We start from the raw sequence: 18763 nt of genomic DNA, 5'->3' as shown, positions 1-18763 counted from the left end.
CACCACCCCCTTACAGGGTTAAAAAGAAAGATTCCTACTTTCATTGCTACCTGCTTGCTGGCTAGCCAGCTAGCCAGCCCTGTGGGCCTTGCTGCTGCTGCAGCCAAAAAACAAAAGGTGGTGCTGCTGCTGCTTCTGCTGCTTCTGCTTCTGCTTGTGTCTGGCCGCTGTTGGAGCGTCCAGGCACAGGACTTCTGCTGCTGCTGACTAAATGGCCTCCTTAATTGGATCATTTGAGTAGCCAGCACACCTGTGCAGGTAGGGCATGACATGATAGGCAGCTGCCTTGATAGCGGGTGGGTGCTGAATGTTCCTAATTGACAAAATAAGATTAATGCTTATGAAGAAATATAAAATCTCATCCCTTCCCCAATATCGCGCCACACCCCTACCCCTTAATTCCCTGGTTGAACTTGATGGACATATGTCTTTTTTCGACCGTACTAACTATGTAACTATGTAACATAACATGGGGGGGGGGGGGGTCTCCTGGCTGTTCACACAGGTGTGTCATTGCTGTACATTGACCATGCATTGCTTCTGTGGTATTGCAAAGGCAAAGACAAATGCTTCCAGCCATCCATTGCACTAATGGATTGGTCATCAGCTGGCTGTCTATGTCCCGCATCAATATAGACCAAAGTACAGAGGGTTAGGCTATGCTATTGTGCACCTACCTGATGCATCAGAAGGTGCGAGGCCCTTGCTAAATTCTGTGCACAGACTTTGAGATCTATACTTTAGACTGTATCTAAACCTGCTCCAACATGGACTGACATTCTGGCCTACTTTCAGCCGATGCGACTTGTCTGTCGCTGAACAGTCGCTTTTTATGTATTCAGCACCTATGTATAATGTTGTAAAAATGCTCTAGAAGCTAAAGTCGCAGAAATGTCACACATATTTGGCCTGCAACTTTCTGTGCGACAAATTCAGACAGGAAAAATCAGTATAAATCCTTAGAAAATTATCCCCCAGTGTCTCCATCTGCTGGCGGTATTGAATAAGCATTGCTGCACTGATGGGGTATGCATTAGACGAAAAAAAAGAAGAAAAAGAAGAATAATACGCCCAGAAAAGAGGCGAAAAGGAGAAAAACGTAAAAAAACGTGAAAAAAAAGTAAGAGGAAGAGAAGGGAAAAAAAGGTGGAAATGGGTTTAAAAGTGATTTCGGCGGAGAAATATATATATATATATATATATATATATATATATATATATATATACGCGCACACACACACATATATATAAACGTATTCTCCGTTGAGATATTGCAGCCGCTGCTGTGTCCAGGCCCAGGAGCCTTAGCACTGTGCTGTGATGTCACTCAATACCACTGACATCACTAGGTGTAAACAACATCTCTCCTTTGCTGTGTATGTGACTATGGAGCTGTTTGGTGATGTCGTCTATTATGGCCTTCATAGAAGCAACAGGAGATTGTTGCATCCATCTAGAACCCTCAGAACTACAGTGCTATGATGTCACTCACTTCCACAGGCCTTGCAGAGTGTAAACAACAACAACCCAGCTTTGTTGTGTATGTAACCATAGGGATTTGTGATGTCACCTAGAACCTTCACAGCAGCGACAGCTTTATGAGGAGCATCAGCACTGCTCTGCCTGAGCAGAACCATCACCGCCATAGGTTGTCAAATAACCCGGGTTTAACCCACACAGGTAAGTCCAATGGGGTGCAGGCATGTCCTCTATGCTTACAGCTTCCCGTGGGTGTTGGTTTGATACCGTTTGGGGACAGCCAAGGAGGCATCTGCAGGCAACAAAGGTAGGTGTGTGCTTGTGTGTGTGTTTCCTATGCAGATCCTAAGCCCAGTGTCACATGCAAGTAGGAGGAGTAAGAAGGGTTCCTGGCAAATCCGGGTTATGGATTGCATTTAAAAAGGCCCCGTGGGAGTGCAATGGGCCCCTGTCTTGCTGCTTAGCAATAATGGTATGGGTTTAGGTTCTGCTGTGTGTACTGGTGGTTGACTGCCCCCCAGCCCAGAGTGTGCATGGAAAATTGTCTGGCAGCCTCCCTGACAGCAAGCAGTGATAGTGCCCATGAAGGGCACCTTGTTGGGCCCGCCCCTTTCACGGTTATCGCTTCTCGGCCTTTTGGCTAAGATCAAGTGTAGTATCTGTTCTTATCAGTTTAATATCTGATACGTCCCCTATCTGGGGACCATATATTAAATGGATTTTTGAGAACGGGGGCCGATTTCGAAGCTTGCTTCCGTCGCCCTATGCATTGACCCGATATAGCAGTATCTTCGGGTACAGTGCACCACCCCCTTACAGGGTTAAAAAGAAAGATTCCTACTTTCATTGCTACCTGCTTGCTGGCTAGCCAGCTAGCCAGCCCTGTGGGCCTTGCTGCTGCTGCAGCCAAAAAACAAAAGGTGGTGCTGCTGCTGCTTCTGCTGCTTCTGCTTCTGCTTGTGTCTGGCCGCTGTTGGAGCGTCCAGGCACAGGACTTCTGCTGCTGCTGACTAAATGGCCTCCTTAATTGGATCATTTGAGTAGCCAGCACACCTGTGCAGGTAGGGCATGACATGATAGGCAGCTGCCTTGATAGCGGGTGGGTGCTGAATGTTCCTAATTGACAAAATAAGATTAATGCTTATGAAGAAATATAAAATCTCATCCCTTCCCCAATATCGCGCCACACCCCTACCCCTTAATTCCCTGGTTGAACTTGATGGACATATGTCTTTTTTCGACCGTACTAACTATGTAACTATGTAACATAACATGGGGGGGGGGGGGGTCTCCTGGCTGTTCACACAGGTGTGTCATTGCTGTACATTGACCATGCATTGCTTCTGTGGTATTGCAAAGGCAAAGACAAATGCTTCCAGCCATCCATTGCACTAATGGATTGGTCATCAGCTGGCTGTCTATGTCCCGCATCAATATAGACCAAAGTACAGAGGGTTAGGCTATGCTATTGTGCACCTACCTGATGCATCAGAAGGTGCGAGGCCCTTGCTAAATTCTGTGCACAGACTTTGAGATCTATACTTTAGACTGTATCTAAACCTGCTCCAACATGGACTGACATTCTGGCCTACTTTCAGCCGATGCGACTTGTCTGTCGCTGAACAGTCGCTTTTTATGTATTCAGCACCTATGTATAATGTTGTAAAAATGCTCTAGAAGCTAAAGTCGCAGAAATGTCACACATATTTGGCCTGCAACTTTCTGTGCGACAAATTCAGACAGGAAAAATCAGTATAAATCCTTAGAAAATTATCCCCCAGTGTCTCCATCTGCTGGCGGTATTGAATAAGCATTGCTGCACTGATGGGGTATGCATTAGACGAAAAAAAAGAAGAAAAAGAAGAATAATACGCCCAGAAAAGAGGCGAAAAGGAGAAAAACGTAAAAAAACGTGAAAAAAAAGTAAGAGGAAGAGAAGGGAAAAAAAGGTGGAAATGGGTTTAAAAGTGATTTCGGCGGAGAAATATATATATATATATATATATATATATATATATATATATATATACGCGCACACACACACATATATATAAACGTATTCTCCGTTGAGATATTGCAGCCGCTGCTGTGTCCAGGCCCAGGAGCCTTAGCACTGTGCTGTGATGTCACTCAATACCACTGACATCACTAGGTGTAAACAACATCTCTCCTTTGCTGTGTATGTGACTATGGAGCTGTTTGGTGATGTCGTCTATTATGGCCTTCATAGAAGCAACAGGAGATTGTTGCATCCATCTAGAACCCTCAGAACTACAGTGCTATGATGTCACTCACTTCCACAGGCCTTGCAGAGTGTAAACAACAACAACCCAGCTTTGTTGTGTATGTAACCATAGGGATTTGTGATGTCACCTAGAACCTTCACAGCAGCGACAGCTTTATGAGGAGCATCAGCACTGCTCTGCCTGAGCAGAACCATCACCGCCATAGGTTGTCAAATAACCCGGGTTTAACCCACACAGGTAAGTCCAATGGGGTGCAGGCATGTCCTCTATGCTTACAGCTTCCCGTGGGTGTTGGTTTGATACCGTTTGGGGACAGCCAAGGAGGCATCTGCAGGCAACAAAGGTAGGTGTGTGCTTGTGTTTGTGTTTCCTATGCAGATCCTAAGCCCAGTGTCACATGCAAGTAGGAGGAGTAAGAAGGGTTCCTGGCAAATCCGGGTTATGGATTGCATTTAAAAAGGCCCCGTGGGAGTGCAATGGGCCCCTGTCTTGCTGCTTAGCAATAATGGTATGGGTTTAGGTTCTGCTGTGTGTACTGGTGGTTGACTGCCCCCCAGCCCAGAGTGTGCATGGAAAATTGTCTGGCAGCCTCCCTGACAGCAAGCAGTGATAGTGCCCATGAAGGGCACCTTGTTGGGCCCGCCCCTTTCACGGTTATCGCTTCTCGGCCTTTTGGCTAAGATCAAGTGTAGTATCTGTTCTTATCAGTTTAATATCTGATACGTCCCCTATCTGGGGACCATATATTAATTGGATTTTTGAGAACGGGGGCCAATTTCGAAGCTTGCTTCCGTCGCCCTATGCATTGACCCGATATGGCAGTATCTTCGGGTACAGTGCACCACCCCCTTACAGGGTTAAAAAGAAAGATTCCTACTTTCATTGCTACCTGCTTGCTGGCTAGCCAGCTAGCCAGCCCTGTGGGCCTTGCTGCTGCTGCAGCCAAAAAACAAAAGGTGGTGCTGCTGCTGCTTCTGCTGCTTCTGCTTCTGCTTGTGTCTGGCCGCTGTTGGAGAGTCCAGGCACAGGACTTCTGCTGCTGCTGACTAAATGGCCTCCTTAATTGGATCATTTGAGTAGCCAGCACACCTGTGCAGGTAGGGCATGACATGATAGGCAGCTGCCTTGATAGCGGGTGGGTGCTGAATGTTCCTAATTGACAAAATAAGATTAATGCTTATGAAGAAATATAAAATCTCATCCCTTCCCCAATATCGCGCCACACCCCTACCCCTTAATTCCCTGGTTGAACTTGATGGACATATGTCTTTTTTCGACCGTACTAACTATGTAACTATGTAACATAACATGGGGGGGGGGGGTCTCCTGGCTGTTCACACAGGTGTGTCATTGCTGTACATTGACCATGCATTGCTTCTGTGGTATTGCAAAGGCAAAGACAAATGCTTCCAGCCATCCATTGCACTAATGGATTGGTCATCAGCTGGCTGTCTATGTCCCGCATCAATATAGACCAAAGTACAGAGGGTTAGGCTATGCTATTGTGCACCTACCTGATGCATCAGAAGGTGCGAGGCCCTTGCTAAATTCTGTGCACAGACTTTGAGATCTATACTTTAGACTGTATCTAAACCTGCTCCAACATGGACTGACATTCTGGCCTACTTTCAGCCGATGCGACTTGTCTGTCGCTGAACAGTCGCTTTTTATGTATTCAGCACCTATGTATAATGTTGTAAAAATGCTCTAGAAGCTAAAGTCGCAGAAATGTCACACATATTTGGCCTGCAACTTTCTGTGCGACAAATTCAGACAGGAAAAATCAGTATAAATCCTTAGAAAATTATCCCCCAGTGTCTCCATCTGCTGGCGGTATTGAATAAGCATTGCTGCACTGATGGGGTGATGGGGTATGCATTAGACGAAAAAAAGAAGAAAAAGAAGAATAATACGCCCAGAAAAGAGGCGAAAAGGAGAAAAACGTAAAAAAACGTGAAAAAAAAGTAAGAGGAAGAGAAGGGAAAAAAAGGTGGAAATGGGTTTAAAAGTGATTTCGGCGGAGAATATATATATATATATATATATATATATATATATATATACGCGCACACACACACATATATATAAACGTATTCTCCGTTGAGATATTGCAGCCGCTGCTGTGTCCAGGCCCAGGAGCCTTAGCACTGTGCTGTGATGTCACTCAATACCACTGACATCACTAGGTGTAAACAACATCTCTCCTTTGCTGTGTATGTGACTATGGAGCTGTTTGGTGATGTCGTCTATTATGGCCTTCATAGAAGCAACAGGAGATTGTTGCATCCATCTAGAACCCTCAGAACTACAGTGCTATGATGTCACTCACTTCCACAGGCCTTGCAGAGTGTAAACAACAACAACCCAGCTTTGTTGTGTATGTAACCATAGGGATTTGTGATGTCACCTAGAACCTTCACAGCAGCGACAGCTTTATGAGGAGCATCAGCACTGCTCTGCCTGAGCAGAACCATCACCGCCATAGGTTGTCAAATAACCCGGGTTTAACCCACACAGGTAAGTCCAATGGGGTGCAGGCATGTCCTCTATGCTTACAGCTTCCCGTGGGTGTTGGTTTGATACCGTTTGGGGACAGCCAAGGAGGCATCTGCAGGCAACAAAGGTAGGTGTGTGCTTGTGTGTGTGTTTCCTATGCAGATCCTAAGCCCAGTGTCACATGCAAGTAGGAGGAGTAAGAAGGGTTCCTGGCAAATCCGGGTTATGGATTGCATTTAAAAAGGCCCCGTGGGAGTGCAATGGGCCCCTGTCTTGCTGCTTAGCAATAATGGTATGGGTTTAGGTTCTGCTGTGTGTACTGGTGGTTGACTGCCCCCCAGCCCAGAGTGTGCATGGAAAATTGTCTGGCAGCCTCCCTGACAGCAAGCAGTGATAGTGCCCATGAAGGGCACCTTGTTGGGCCCGCCCCTTTCACGGTTATCGCTTCTCGGCCTTTTGGCTAAGATCAAGTGTAGTATCTGTTCTTATCAGTTTAATATCTGATACGTCCCCTATCTGGGGACCATATATTAAATGGATTTTTGAGAACGGGGGCCGATTTCGAAGCTTGCTTCCGTCGCCCTATGCATTGACCCGATATGGCAGTATCTTCGGGTACAGTGCACCACCCCCTTACAGGGTTAAAAAGAAAGATTCCTACTTTCATTGCTACCTGCTTGCTGGCTAGCCAGCTAGCCAGCCCTGTGGGCCTTGCTGCTGCTGCAGCCAAAAAACAAAAGGTGGTGCTGCTGCTGCTTCTGCTGCTTCTGCTTCTGCTTGTGTCTGGCCGCTGTTGGAGCGTCCAGGCACAGGACTTCTGCTGCTGCTGACTAAATGGCCTCCTTAATTGGATCATTTGAGTAGCCAGCACACCTGTGCAGGTAGGGCATGACATGATAGGCAGCTGCCTTGATAGCGGGTGGGTGCTGAATGTTCCTAATTGACAAAATAAGATTAATGCTTATGAAGAAATATAAAATCTCATCCCTTCCCCAATATCGCGCCACACCCCTACCCCTTAATTCCCTGGTTGAACTTGATGGACATATGTCTTTTTTCGACCGTACTAACTATGTAACTATGTAACATAACATGGGGGGGGGGGGGGGTCTCCTGGCTGTTCACACAGGTGTGTCATTGCTGTACATTGACCATGCATTGCTTCTGTGGTATTGCAAAGGCAAAGACAAATGCTTCCAGCCATCCATTGCACTAATGGATTGGTCATCAGCTGGCTGTCTATGTCCCGCATCAATATAGACCAAAGTACAGAGGGTTAGGCTATGCTATTGTGCACCTACCTGATGCATCAGAAGGTGCGAGGCCCTTGCTAAATTCTGTGCACAGACTTTGAGATCTATACTTTAGACTGTATCTAAACCTGCTCCAACATGGACTGACATTCTGGCCTACTTTCAGCCGATGCGACTTGTCTGTCGCTGAACAGTCGCTTTTTATGTATTCAGCACCTATGTATAATGTTGTAAAAATGCTCTAGAAGCTAAAGTCGCAGAAATGTCACACATATTTGGCCTGCAACTTTCTGTGCGACAAATTCAGACAGGAAAAATCAGTATAAATCCTTAGAAAATTATCCCCCAGTGTCTCCATCTGCTGGCGGTATTGAATAAGCATTGCGCACTGATGGGGTATGCATTAGACGAAAAAAAAGAAGAAAAAGAAGAATAATATGCCCAGAAAAGAGGCGAAAAGGAGAAAGACGTAAAAAAAACGTGAAAAAAAAGTAAGAGGAAGAGAAGGGAAAAAAAGGTGGAAATGGGTTTAAAAGTGATTTCGGCGGAGAAATATATATATATATATCTATATATATATATATATATATATATATACGCGCACACACACACATATATATAAACGTATTCTCCGTTGAGATATTGCAGCCGCTGCTGTGTCCAGGCCCAGGAGCCTTAGCACTGTGCTGTGATGTCACTCAATACCACTGACATCACTAGGTGTAAACAACATCTCTCCTTTGCTGTGTATGTGACTATGGAGCTGTTTGGTGATGTCGTCTATTATGGCCTTCATAGAAGCAACAGGAGATTGTTGCATCCATCTAGAACCCTCAGAACTACAGTGCTATGATGTCACTCACTTCCACAGGCCTTGCAGAGTGTAAACAACAACAACCCAGCTTTGTTGTGTATGTAACCATAGGGATTTGTGATGTCACCTAGAACCTTCACAGCAGCGACAGCTTTATGAGGAGCATCAGCACTGCTCTGCCTGAGCAGAACCATCACCGCCATAGGTTGTCAAATAACCCGGGTTTAACCCACACAGGTAAGTCCAATGGGGTGCAGGCATGTCCTCTATGCTTACAGCTTCCCGTGGGTGTTGGTTTGATACCGTTTGGGGACAGCCAAGGAGGCATCTGCAGGCAACAAAGGTAGGTGTGTGCTTGTGTGTGTGTTTCCTATGCAGATCCTAAGCCCAGTGTCACATGCAAGTAGGAGGAGTAAGAAGGGTTCCTGGCAAATCCGGGTTATGGATTGCATTTAAAAAGGCCCCGTGGGAGTGCAATGAGCCCCTGTCTTGCTGCTTAGCAATAATGGTATGGGTTTAGGTTCTGCTGTGTGTACTGGTGGTTGACTGCCCCCCAGCCCAGAGTGTGCATGGAAAATTGTCTGGCAGCCTCCCTGACAGCAAGCAGTGATAGTGCCCATGAAGGGCACCTTGTTGGGCCCGCCCCTTTCACGGTTATCGCTTCTCGGCCTTTTGGCTAAGATCAAGTGTAGTATCTGTTCTTATCAGTTTAATATCTGATACGTCCCCTATCTGGGGACCATATATTAAATGGATTTTTGAGAACGGGGGCCGATTTCGAAGCTTGCTTCCGTCGCCCTATGCATTGACCCGATATGGCAGTATCTTCGGGTACAGTGCACCACCCCCTTACAGGGTTAAAAAGAAAGATTCCTACTTTCATTGCTACCTGCTTGCTGGCTAGCCAGCTAGCCAGCCCTGTGGGCCTTGCTGCTGCTGCAGCCAAAAAACAAAAGGTGGTGCTGCTGCTGCTTCTGCTGCTTCTGCTTCTGCTTGTGTCTGGCCGCTGTTGGAGCATCCAGGCACAGGACTTCTGCTGCTGCTGACTAAATGGCCTCCTTAATTGGATCATTTGAGTAGCCAGCACACCTGTGCAGGTAGGGCATGACATGATAGGCAGCTGCCTTGATAGCGGGTGGGTGCTGAATGTTCCTAATTGACAAAATAAGATTAATGCTTATGAAGAAATATAAAATCTCATCCCTTCCCCAATATCGCGCCACACCCCTACCCCTTAATTCCCTGGTTGAACTTGATGGACATATGTCTTTTTTCGACCGTACTAACTATGTAACTATGTAACATAACATGGGGGGGGGGGTCTCCTGGCTGTTCACACAGGTGTGTCATTGCTGTACATTGACCATGCATTGCTTCTGTGGTATTGCAAAGGCAAAGACAAATGCTTCCAGCCATCCATTGCACTAATGGATTGGTCATCAGCTGGCTGTCTATGTCCCGCATCAATATAGACCAAAGTACAGAGGGTTAGGCTATGCTATTGTGCACCTACCTGATGCATCAGAAGGTGCGAGGCCCTTGCTAAATTCTGTGCACAGACTTTGAGATCTATACTTTAGACTGTATCTAAACCTGCTCCAACATGGACTGACATTCTGGCCTACTTTCAGCCGATGCGACTTGTCTGTCGCTGAACAGTCGCTTTTTATGTATTCAGCACCTATGTATAATGTTGTAAAAATGCTCTAGAAGCTAAAGTCGCAGAAATGTCACACATATTTGGCCTGCAACTTTCTGTGCGACAAATTCAGACAGGAAAAATCAGTATAAATCCTTAGAAAATTATCCCCCAGTGTCTCCATCTGCTGGCGGTATTGAATAAGCATTGCTGCACTGATGGGGTATGCATTAGACGAAAAAAAGAAGAAAAAGAAGAATAATACGCCCAGAAAAGAGGCGAAAAGGAGAAAAACGTAAAAAAACGTGAAAAAAAAGTAAGAGGAAGAGAAGGGAAAAAAAGGTGGAAATGGGTTTAAAAGTGATTTCGGCGGAGAAATATATATATATATATATATATATATATATATATATATATATATATACGCGCACACACACACATATATATAAACGTATTCTCCGTTGAGATATTGCAGCCGCTGCTGTGTCCAGGCCCAGGAGCCTTAGCACTGTGCTGTGATGTCACTCAATACCACTGACATCACTAGGTGTAAACAACATCTCTCCTTTGCTGTGTATGTGACTATGGAGCTGTTTGGTGATGTCGTCTATTATGGCCTTCATAGAAGCAACAGGAGATTGTTGCATCCATCTAGAACCCTCAGAACTACAGTGCTATGATGTCACTCACTTCCACAGGCCTTGCAGAGTGTAAACAACAACAACCCAGCTTTGTTGTGTATGTAACCATAGGGATTTGTGATGTCACCTAGAACCTTCACAGCAGCGACAGCTTTATGAGGAGCATCAGCACTGCTCTGCCTGAGCAGAACCATCACCGCCATAGGTTGTCAAATAACCCGGGTTTAACCCACACAGGTAAGTCCAATGGGGTGCAGGCATGTCCTCTATGCTTACAGCTTCCCGTGGGTGTTGGTTTGATACCGTTTGGGGACAGCCAAGGAGGCATCTGCAGGCAACAAAGGTAGGTGTGTGCTTGTGTGTGTGTTTCCTATGCAGATCCTAAGCCCAGTGTCACATGCAAGTAGGAGGAGTAAGAAGGGTTCCTGGCAAATCCGGGTTATGGATTGCATTTAAAAAGGCCCCGTGGGAGTGCAATGGGCCCCTGTCTTGCTGCTTAGCAATAATGGTATGGGTTTAGGTTCTGCTGTGTGTACTGGTGGTTGACTGCCCCCCAGCCCAGAGTGTGCATGGAAAATTGTCTGGCAGCCTCCCTGACAGCAAGCAGTGATAGTGCCCATGAAGGGCACCTTGTTGGGCCCGCCCCTTTCACGGTTATCGCTTCTCGGCCTTTTGGCTAAGATCAAGTGTAGTATCTGTTCTTATCAGTTTAATATCTGATACGTCCCCTATCTGGGGACCATATATTAAATGGATTTTTGAGAACGGGGGCCGATTTCGAAGCTTGCTTCCGTCGCCCTATGCATTGACCCGATATGGCAGTATCTTCGGGTACAGTGCACCACCCCCTTACAGGGTTAAAAAGAAAGATTCCTACTTTCATTGCTACCTGCTTGCTGGCTAGCCAGCTAGCCAGCCCTGTGGGCCTTGCTGCTGCTGCAGCCAAAAAACAAAAGGTGGTGCTGCTGCTGCTTCTGCTGCTTCTGCTTCTGCTTGTGTCTGGCCGCTGTTGGAGCGTCCAGGCACAGGACTTCTGCTGCTGCTGACTAAATGGCCTCCTTAATTGGATCATTTGAGTAGCCAGCACACCTGTGCAGGTAGGGCATGACATGATAGGCAGCTGCCTTGATAGCGGGTGGGTGCTGAATGTTCCTAATTGACAAAATAAGATTAATGCTTATGAAGAAATATAAAATCTCATCCCTTCCCCAATATCGCGCCACACCCCTACCCCTTAATTCCCTGGTTGAACTTGATGGACATATGTCTTTTTTCGACCGTACTAACTATGTAACTATGTAACATAACATGGGGGGGGGAGGGGGGGGGTCTCCTGGCTGTTCACACAGGTGTGTCATTGCTGTACATTGACCATGCATTGCTTCTGTGGTATTGCAAAGGCAAAGACAAATGCTTCCAGCCATCCATTGCACTAATGGATTGGTCATCAGCTGGCTGTCTATGTCCCGCATCAATATAGACCAAAGTACAGAGGGTTAGGCTATGCTATTGTGCACCTACCTGATGCATCAGAAGGTGCGAGGCCCTTGCTAAATTCTGTGCACAGACTTTGAGATCTATACTTTAGACTGTATCTAAACCTGCTCCAACATGGACTGACATTCTGGCCTACTTTCAGCCGATGCGACTTGTCTGTCGCTGAACAGTCGCTTTTTATGTATTCAGCACCTATGTATAATGTTGTAAAAATGCTCTAGAAGCTAAAGTCGCAGAAATGTCACACATATTTGGCCTGCAACTTTCTGTGCGACAAATTCAGACAGGAAAAATCAGTATAAATCCTTAGAAAATTATCCCCCAGTGTCTCCATCTGCTGGCGGTATTGAATAAGCATTGCTGCACTGATGGGGTATGCATTAGACGAAAAAAAAAGAAGAAAAAGAAGAATAATACGCCCAGAAAAGAGGCGAAAAGGAGAAAAACGTAAAAAAACGTGAAAAAAAAGTAAGAGGAAGAGAAGGGAAAAAAAGGTGGAAATGGGTTTAAAAGTGATTTCGGCGGAGAAATATATATATATATATATATATATATATATATATATATATATACGCGCACACACACACATATATATAAACGTATTCTCCGTTGAGATATTGCAGCCGCTGCTGTGTCCAGGCCCAGGAGCCTTAGCACTGTGCTGTGATGTCACTCAATACCACTGACATCACTAGGTGTAAACAACATCTCTCCTTTGCTGTGTATGTGACTATGGAGCTGTTTGGTGATGTCGTCTATTATGGCCTTCATAGAAGCAACAGGAGATTGTTGCATCCATCTAGAACCCTCAGAACTACAGTGCTATGATGTCACTCACTTCCACAGGCCTTGCAGAGTGTAAACAACAACAACCCAGCTTTGTTGTGTATGTAACCATAGGGATTTGTGATGTCACCTAGAACCTTCACAGCAGCGACAGCTTTATGAGGAGCATCAGCACTGCTCTGCCTGAGCAGAACCATCACCGCCATAGGTTGTCAAATAACCCGGGTTTAACCCACACAGGTAAGTCCAATGGGGTGCAGGCATGTCCTCTATGCTTACAGCTTCCCGTGGGTGTTGGTTTGATACCGTTTGGGGACAGCCAAGGAGGCATCTGCAGGCAACAAAGGTAGGTGTGTGCTTGTGTGTGTGTTTCCTATGCAGATCCTAAGCCCAGTGTCACATGCAAGTAGGAGGAGTAAGAAGGGTTCCTGGCAAATCCGGGTTATGGATTGCATTTAAAAAGGCCCCGTGGGAGTGCAATGGGCCCCTGTCTTGCTGCTTAGCAATAATGGTATGGGTTTAGGTTCTGCTGTGTGTACTGGTGGTTGACTGCCCCCCAGCCCAGAGTGTGCATGGAAAATTGTCTGGCAGCCTCCCTGACAGCAAGCAGTGATAGTGCCCATGAAGGGCACCTTGTTGGGCCCGCCCCTTTCACGGTTATCGCTTCTCGGCCTTTTGGCTAAGATCAAGTGTAGTATCTGTTCTTATCAGTTTAATATCTGATACGTCCCCTATCTGGGGACCATATATTAAATGGATTTTTGAGAACGGGGGCCAATTTCGAAGCTTGCTTCCGTCGCCCTATGCATTGACCCGATATGGCAGTATCTTCGGGTACAGTGCACCACCCCCTTACAGGGTTAAAAAGAAAGATTCCTACTTTCATTGCTACCTGCTTGCTGGCTAGCCAGCTAGCCAGCCCTGTGGGCCTTGCTGCTGCTGCAGCCAAAAAACAAAAGGTGGTGCTGCTGCTGCTTCTGCTGCTTCTGCTTCTGCTTGTGTCTGGCCGCTGTTGGAGCGTCCAGGCACAGGACTTCTGCTGCTGCTGACTAAACGGCCTCCTTAATTGGATCATTTGAGTAGCCAGCACACCTGTGCAGGTAGGGCATGACATGATAGGCAGCTGCCTTGATAGCGGGTGGGTGCTGAATGTTCCTAATTGACAAAATAAGATTAATGCTTATGAAGAAATATAAAATCTCATCCCTTCCCCAATATCGCGCCACACCCCTACCCCTTAATTCCCTGGTTGAACTTGATGGACATATGTCTTTTTTCGACCGTACTAACTATGTAACTATGTAACATAACATGGGGGGGGGGGGGGGTCTCCTGGCTGTTCACACAGGTGTGTCATTGCTGTACATTGACCATGCATTGCTTCTGTGGTATTGCAAAGGCAAAGACAAATGCTTCCAGCCATCCATTGCACTAATGGATTGGTCATCAGCTGGCTGTCTATGTCCCGCATCAATATAGACCAAAGTACAGAGGGTTAGGCTATGCTATTGTGCACCTACCTGATGCATCAGAAGGTGCGAGGCCCTTGCTAAATTCTGTGCACAGACTTTGAGATCTATACTTTAGACTGTATCTAAACCTGCTCCAACATGGACTGACATTCTGGCCTACTTTCAGCCGATGCGACTTGTCTGTCGCTGAACAGTCGCTTTTTATGTATTCAGCACCTATGTATAATGTTGTAAAAATGCTCTAGAAGCTAAAGTCGCAGAAATGTCACACATATTTGGCCTGCAACTTTCTGTGCGACAAATTCAGACAGGAAAAATCAGTATAAATCCTTAGAAAATTATCCCCCAGTGTCTCCATCTGCTGGCGGTATTGAATAAGCATTGCTGCACTGATGGGGTATGCATTAGACGAAAAAAAAGAAGAAAAAGAAGAATAATACGCCCAGAAAAGAGGCGAAAAGGAGAAAAACGTAAAAAAACGTGAAAAAAAAGTAAGAGGAAGAGAAGGGAAAAAAAGGTGGAAATGGGTTTAAAAGTGATTTCGGCGGAGAAATATATATATATATATATATATATATATATATATATATATATATACGCGCACACACACACATATATATAAACGTATTCTCCGTTGAGATATTGCAGCCGCTGCTGTGTCCAGGCCCAGGAGCCTTAGCACTGTGCTGTGATGTCACTCAATACCACTGACATCACTAGGTGTAAACAACATCTCTCCTTTGCTGTGTATGTGACTATGGAGCTGTTTGGTGATGTCGTCTATTATGGCCTTCATAGAAGCAACAGGAGATTGTTGCATCCATCTAGAACCCTCAGAACTACAGTGCTATGATGTCACTCACTTCCACAGGCCTTGCAGAGTGTAAACAACAACAACCCAGCTTTGTTGTGTATGTAACCATAGGGATTTGTGATGTCACCTAGAACCTTCACAGCAGCGACAGCTTTATGAGGAGCATCAGCACTGCTCTGCCTGAGCAGAACCATCACCGCCATAGGTTGTCAAATAACCCGGGTTTAACCCACACAGGTAAGTCCAATGGGGTGCAGGCATGTCCTCTATGCTTACAGCTTCCCGTGGGTGTTGGTTTGATACCGTTTGGGGACAGCCAAGGAGGCATCTGCAGGCAACAAAGGTAGGTGTGTGCTTGTGTGTGTGTTTCCTATGCAGATCCTAAGCCCAGTGTCACATGCAAGTAGGAGGAGTAAGAAGGGTTCCTGGCAAATCCGGGTTATGGATTGCATTTAAAAAGGCCCCGTGGGAGTGCAATGGGCCCCTGTCTTGCTGCTTAGCAATAATGGTATGGGTTTAGGTTCTGCTGTGTGTACTGGTGGTTGACTGCCCCCCAGCCCAGAGTGTGCATGGAAAATTGTCTGGCAGCCTCCCTGACAGCAAGCAGTGATAGTGCCCATGAAGGGCACCTTGTTGGGCCCGCCCCTTTCACGGTTATCGCTTCTCGGCCTTTTGGCTAAGATCAAGTGTAGTATCTGTTCTTATCAGTTTAATATCTGATACGTCCCCTATCTGGGGACCATATATTAAATGGATTTTTGAGAACGGGGGCCGATTTCGAAGCTTGCTTCCGTCGCCCTATGCATTGACCCGATATGGCAGTATCTTCGGGTACAGTGCACCACCCCCTTACAGGGTTAAAAAGAAAGATTCCTACTTTCATTGCTACCTGCTTGCTGGCTAGCCAGCTAGCCAGCCCTGTGGGCCTTGCTGCTGCTGCAGCCAAAAAACAAAAGGTGGTGCTGCTGCTGCTTCTGCTGCTTCTGCTTCTGCTTGTGTCTGGCCGCTGTTGGAGCGTCCAGGCACAGGACTTCTGCTGCTGCTGACTAAATGGCCTCCTTAATTGGATCATTTGAGTAGCCAGCACACCTGTGCAGGTAGGGCATGACATGATAGGCAGCTGCCTTGATAGCGGGTGGGTGCTGAATGTTCCTAATTGACAAAATAAGATTAATGCTTATGAAGAAATATAAAATCTCATCCCTTCCCCAATATCGCGCCACACCCCTACCCCTTAATTCCCTGGTTGAACTTGATGGACATATGTCTTTTTTCGACCGTACTAACTATGTAACTATGTAACATAACATGGGGGGGGGGGGGGGGTCTCCTGGCTGTTCACACAGGTGTGTCATTGCTGTACATTGACCATGCATTGCTTCTGTGGTATTGCAAAGGCAAAGACAAATGCTTCCAGCCATCCATTGCACTAATGGATTGGTCATCAGCTGGCTGTCTATGTCCCGCATCAATATAGACCAAAGTACAGAGGGTTAGGCTATGCTATTGTGCACCTACCTGATGCATCAGAAGGTGCGAGGCCCTTGCTAAATTCTGTGCACAGACTTTGAGATCTATACTTTAGACTGTATCTAAACCTGCTCCAACATGGACTGACATTCTGGCCTACTTTCAGCCGATGCGACTTGTCTGTCGCTGAACAGTCGCTTTTTATGTATTCAGCACCTATGTATAATGTTGTAAAAATGCTCTAGAAGCTAAAGTCGCAGAAATGTCACACATATTTGGCCTGCAACTTTCTGTGCGACAAATTCAGACAGGAAAAATCAGTATAAATCCTTAGAAAATTATCCCCCAGTGTCTCCATCTGCTGGCGGTATTGAATAAGCATTGCTGCACTGATGGGGTATGCATTAGACGAAAAAAAAGAAGAAAAAGAAGAATAATATGCCCAGAAAAGAGGCGAAAAGGAGAAAGACGTAAAAAAAACGTGAAAAAAAAGTAAGAGGAAGAGAAGGGAAAAAAAGGTGGAAATGGGTTTAAAAGTGATTTCGGCGGAGAAATATATATATATATATCTATATATATATATATATATATATATACGCGCACACACACACATATATATAAACGTATTCTCCGTTGAGATATTGCAGCCGCTGCTGTGTCCAGGCCCAGGAGCCTTAGCACTGTGCTGTGATGTCACTCAATACCACTGACATCACTAGGTGTAAACAACATCTCTCCTTTGCTGTGTATGTGACTATGGAGCTGTTTGGTGATGTCGTCTATTATGGCCTTCATAGAAGCAACAGGAGATTGTTGCATCCATCTAGAACCCTCAGAACTACAGTGCTATGATGTCACTCACTTCCACAGGCCTTGCAGAGTGTAAACAACAACAACCCAGCTTTGTTGTGTATGTAACCATAGGGATTTGTGATGTCACCTAGAACCTTCACAGCAGCGACAGCTTTATGAGGAGCATCAGCACTGCTCTGCCTGAGCAGAACCATCACCGCCATAGGTTGTCAAATAACCCGGGTTTAACCCACACAGGTAAGTCCAATGGGGTGCAGGCATGTCCTCTATGCTTACAGCTTCCCGTGGGTGTTGGTTTGATACCGTTTGGGGACAGCCAAGGAGGCATCTGCAGGCAACAAAGGTAGGTGTGTGCTTGTGTGTGTGTTTCCTATGCAGATCCTAAGCCCAGTGTCACATGCAAGTAGGAGGAGTAAGAAGGGTTCCTGGCAAATCCGGGTTATGGATTGCATTTAAAAAGGCCCCGTGGGAGTGCAATGAGCCCCTGTCTTGCTGCTTAGCAATAATGGTATGGGTTTAGGTTCTGCTGTGTGTACTGGTGGTTGACTGCCCCCCAGCCCAGAGTGTGCATGGAAAATTGTCTGGCAGCCTCCCTGACAGCAAGCAGTGATAGTGCCCATGAAGGGCACCTTGTTGGGCCCGCCCCTTTCACGGTTATCGCTTCTCGGCCTTTTGGCTAAGATCAAGTGTAGTATCTGTTCTTATCAGTTTAATATCTGATACGTCCCCTATCTGGGGACCATATATTAAATGGATTTTTGAGAACGGGGGCCGATTTCGAAGCTTGCTTCCGTCGCCCTATGCATTGACCCGATATGGCAGTATCTTCGGGTACAGTGCACCACCCCCTTACAGGGTTAAAAAGAAAGATTCCTACTTTCATTGCTACCTGCTTGCTGGCTAGCCAGCTAGCCAGCCCTGTGGGCCTTGCTGCTGCTGCAGCCAAAAAACAAAAGGTGGTGCTGCTGCTGCTTCTGCTGCTTCTGCTTCTGCTTGTGTCTGGCCGCTGTTGGAGCATCCAGGCACAGGACTTCTGCTGCTGCTGACTAAATGGCCTCCTTAATTGGATCATTTGAGTAGCCAGCACACCTGTGCAGGTAGGGCATGACATGATAGGCAGCTGCCTTGATAGCGGGTGGGTGCTGAATGTTCCTAATTGACAAAATAAGATTAATGCTTATGAAGAAATATAAAATCTCATCCCTTCCCCAATATCGCGCCACACCCCTACCCCTTAATTCCCTGGTTGAACTTGATGGACATATGTCTTTTTTCGACCGTACTAACTATGTAACTATGTAACATAACATGGGGGGGGGGGGGGGTCTCCTGGCTGTTCACAC

At 46.2% G+C, this 18763-nt stretch overlaps 8 non-coding genes across 8 annotated transcripts; all 8 read left to right on the top strand.

Annotated features, from left to right (window-relative positions):
• Nucleotides 1-2099: 2099 nt before the first annotated feature.
• On the top strand, nucleotides 2100-2290 carry LOC130329645 (U2 spliceosomal RNA). Its single transcript, XR_008873171.1, has one exon. It is a non-coding gene; the product is annotated as a U2 spliceosomal RNA (small nuclear RNA).
• A 2091-nt stretch (nucleotides 2291-4381) lies between these two features.
• LOC130329658 (U2 spliceosomal RNA) lies at nucleotides 4382-4572 on the top strand. Its single transcript, XR_008873182.1, has one exon. It is a non-coding gene; the product is annotated as a U2 spliceosomal RNA (small nuclear RNA).
• A 2089-nt stretch (nucleotides 4573-6661) lies between these two features.
• LOC130329689 (U2 spliceosomal RNA) lies at nucleotides 6662-6852 on the top strand. The gene has a single exon (XR_008873211.1). It is a non-coding gene; the product is annotated as a U2 spliceosomal RNA (small nuclear RNA).
• A 2092-nt stretch (nucleotides 6853-8944) lies between these two features.
• On the top strand, nucleotides 8945-9135 carry LOC130329688 (U2 spliceosomal RNA). Its single transcript, XR_008873210.1, has one exon. It is a non-coding gene; the product is annotated as a U2 spliceosomal RNA (small nuclear RNA).
• Nucleotides 9136-11224: 2089 nt separating this feature from the next.
• LOC130329687 (U2 spliceosomal RNA) lies at nucleotides 11225-11415 on the top strand. Its single transcript, XR_008873209.1, has one exon. It is a non-coding gene; the product is annotated as a U2 spliceosomal RNA (small nuclear RNA).
• A 2095-nt stretch (nucleotides 11416-13510) lies between these two features.
• Nucleotides 13511-13701, top strand: LOC130329742 (U2 spliceosomal RNA). Its single transcript, XR_008873243.1, has one exon. It is a non-coding gene; the product is annotated as a U2 spliceosomal RNA (small nuclear RNA).
• Nucleotides 13702-15793: 2092 nt separating this feature from the next.
• Nucleotides 15794-15984, top strand: LOC130329686 (U2 spliceosomal RNA). Its single transcript, XR_008873208.1, has one exon. It is a non-coding gene; the product is annotated as a U2 spliceosomal RNA (small nuclear RNA).
• A 2092-nt stretch (nucleotides 15985-18076) lies between these two features.
• Nucleotides 18077-18267, top strand: LOC130329685 (U2 spliceosomal RNA). Its single transcript, XR_008873207.1, has one exon. It is a non-coding gene; the product is annotated as a U2 spliceosomal RNA (small nuclear RNA).
• Nucleotides 18268-18763: the final 496 nt, after the last annotated feature.

This window comes from Hyla sarda, unplaced genomic scaffold (genome assembly GCF_029499605.1).
Source record: "Hyla sarda isolate aHylSar1 unplaced genomic scaffold, aHylSar1.hap1 scaffold_321, whole genome shotgun sequence".
In the NCBI taxonomy this organism is placed as follows: Eukaryota; Metazoa; Chordata; class Amphibia; order Anura; family Hylidae; genus Hyla; species Hyla sarda.
The sequence above is the reverse complement of the archived record's forward strand: the minus strand, read 5'-3'. Positions and strand labels throughout refer to the sequence as shown.